This window comes from Octodon degus, unplaced genomic scaffold (genome assembly GCF_000260255.1).
Source record: "Octodon degus isolate 3935 unplaced genomic scaffold, OctDeg1.0 scaffold00552, whole genome shotgun sequence".
Lineage (NCBI taxonomy): Eukaryota > Metazoa > Chordata > Mammalia > Rodentia > Octodontidae > Octodon > Octodon degus.
In genome coordinates this window covers 33,110-35,873 of record NW_004525128.1, presented here as the reverse complement: position 1 = coordinate 35,873, position 2,764 = coordinate 33,110, and the positions used below count along the sequence as shown (strand labels likewise).

Sequence of the window (2,764 nt, the reverse complement as noted above, 5' to 3'; positions counted from 1 at the left end):
TTTGTGATGCTAAGGTGGGATTCAGATCCTTAAGGTTGTTAGGCAGATGTTCTGCTGCTGAGCTGTACCTCAGCTCAGTGACTGTCACACTGGGATGGTGACTAAACCTCAGTGAGTACAAAGGTTCTTCATCTTCTCATTTTTTGTGATGGAGGAGATTGAACCCAGAGCCTTACTTGCATGCTGTACCACTGAGCTATACCTCTAGCGGTTAATTTGTTTTAGAATTTTCCACTGTTGTCCTTAATCTCTAATAAACAGAAAGGATGATCTCTGCAGGTTGTTTTTTTTTTAAAGAATGAATTTTTCTACAATTTCATTGGATACCTCCTTGCTGCTGTTTGTTGTTCTTGAATCTTCTGGGTTTTGCTGGCTGGCGTGGTTGTTTGGCATCAGTACAGAGCACCTGGTTGGAGAGCTTGCGTTTCAGAAGGCCTTGTGTTTGAAACCCTGGGAGGTAGCCAGATCTCAGGCAGTCCCGAGAGGTACTATCAGGCGTGTGTGTTCTTAATCACAGCCTGAACTTTGGAACTGGGCAAGTTCTCACCTGTGTGAGCAGGGAGGAGGAGAGTGCTTTGGAGAAATGATGTGACATAATCCTGTCTATGGAAGAAGATCATGTGCATGTGCCTGTGTGTGCGTGCGTGCGTGCGTGTGTATGTGTGCGTGTGTGCATGCGTGTAATGCGTCTCCATCACTTGCTCTGTGCCAGAGTGTGGAACTGAAGACGGGGGTCACTGGAGGACGTGCCAGTTTGAGGCTGATGGGACTGGGTGGCACCACCTCAGCAGCCGGGTGGAGGGGGAGCCCAGCACCTTTACCTTTTTGAAATTTCTTTAAAACCTTGGCTGAACAGTGAGAACCCAACTAATGATTCCATCCTTCTTTGCAGGTCTTTCGGCAGCCCAGAGGAAGTTTGCTCATTCGCTCAGAGACTTCAAATTTGAGTTCATCGGGGATGCCGAGACAGATGACGAGCGCTGCATAGGTAGTGTGTCTGCGCGAGGCCGGCTTGGCCTTCCCCTGCCCCAGCTGCCAAATCTAACGCCTTTCTCCTTTCAGATGCCTCCTTACGTGAATTTTCAAATTTTCTGAAGAATCTAGAGGAACAGAGAGAAATTATGGTGAGTACAGGAATGTCAATTTATCAACCAGCTTTCTGATAGAGGACAATCAGGGATTAAAAGCCCATTCTGGCAAAAGTTTTGAATGCATTTATCTATGGGGATAGTAGGGCATTTAGTAGAAAGAACTGTACTCATGCTGTCCTTTTGGAGTGGATGTTAGGGACGTCAGGGCTGAGACCTGGGCCTCCCGATGCAGCCCAGAGATGAGGCAGGCTCCACAATCACACTGCTGTTCCTTCTCCCCGACATTGGCTTTTCTGGGGTCTCCTTGTTCCAGGAGTGGAGGGCAAGCCATTAGACCAGAGCCCTGTAACTTCCTTTGTAAAGTGGAGGGCTGGGTGCTTTTAGCGCTGTGTTGTCAGGGGAACATTTTCATGTACAGAGAACCTCAGGTGGAGCAGTACTTTCTTAAGGAGCCAAAATCAGAAATGTCAGCACAGAGGCAGAGGGAAGAGCAGGTGATTGTAGGGCCTGACTCATTGCTATAGATTTCTAGCCTTTATTGGGAGGGACAGATCTCAGGCCTGAAAGTCCCTGAAATGTACTTTGCATTGAGATTACCATCAGAACACCAAGAAGAACTCCTGGCTTTATCAGATGTGCTCCATGGGCCCTGTGCTCTGTGCAGTGCCTTGAGAGGGTGACTTTATTTAACACTTGTTCAGCAGTGAAGTTTGGGGATATCACCTAATATTTGCCCACCTTTCTGAAAAACAAACCAAGATTGACAGTAGGTAGAATCTCTGCTGGGTTGTGACACACTCTTCTCATTGGTTTCTCTTGGCATAAAAAATGACAAGCTACCAGGAGGCCCTAAGTTCAATCCCTGGCACCAAAACCAGAAGTAGGAATAAAACCCTGTTTTTCTAGGTTCCTAAGAATGAGAACTGTCTGGTTTAAATGTCCTAAGCGGGCTCACATGTGGTTGCCCTGCTAAAACTGGTGGTGGTAACCAGGACAGTTAATCTTAACTGGATGCCAGCACTATTCTCAGCTGCTTGCCTAGTATTAGTGGGTAAAGTAATCACACCGACTCTGTAAGGTAGATGTGACTATTGCACCCTATGTACACCTGAGGAAGCTGAGGCCCAGCGCACTGTCCAGGATCACGTGGCAGAGGATGAGGTAGAGCGGGCGCATGTGACATGTAGGTGCTTGGAGTCCCCTCCTGCCCTTGGCACCAGCTTGCTAGAAATTAGTGTTTCCCACCTCAGAGAGAGAGAGAGAGAGAGAGAGAGAGAGAGAGAGAGAGAGAGAGAGAATGAGAATATGAGCATATAGGGCATGTAATTTTGGTCTAATGAACTTGGAGTATGGATAAAGTAGAAGGGGAAAACTGATTTGACTTAAAGTGACACAGACATATGCTTTCTAAAAGCCCTCATACAATTTGCTCTTTTCCCTAAATTCTGGTAGGTTTTGTGTGTGTTGTAAATTCCATGGAGGCCCAGTGAACGTACTGAGGTTCCGTTAGGTTTTGCAGGCAAATGCTGACAGATTCAGCTGCTCTTCGTGTGATCCCGAGTCACTGAGTTTTTAGCTGCTTAGAAAAGACTACATATGACAGGGGATAAAAATAATGCCACGATGTCACCTTTCTGCTGCATGAAGTAGGTGTAGGTTGGTGGTAGCAGTCT

At 46.9% G+C, this 2,764-nt stretch overlaps 1 long non-coding RNA gene across 1 annotated transcript in view; it reads left to right on the top strand.

Moving 5' to 3' along the window:
- Positions 1-896: 896 nt before the first annotated feature.
- The window catches only part of LOC111814803, a 20,351-nt gene continuing 18,483 nt past the window's right edge, over positions 897-2,764 (top strand). The window contains exons 1-2 of the long non-coding RNA XR_002819689.1: positions 897-988; positions 1,063-1,124. This is a non-coding gene — a long non-coding RNA (uncharacterized LOC111814803). The remainder of the gene's footprint in view (positions 989-1,062; positions 1,125-2,764) is intronic.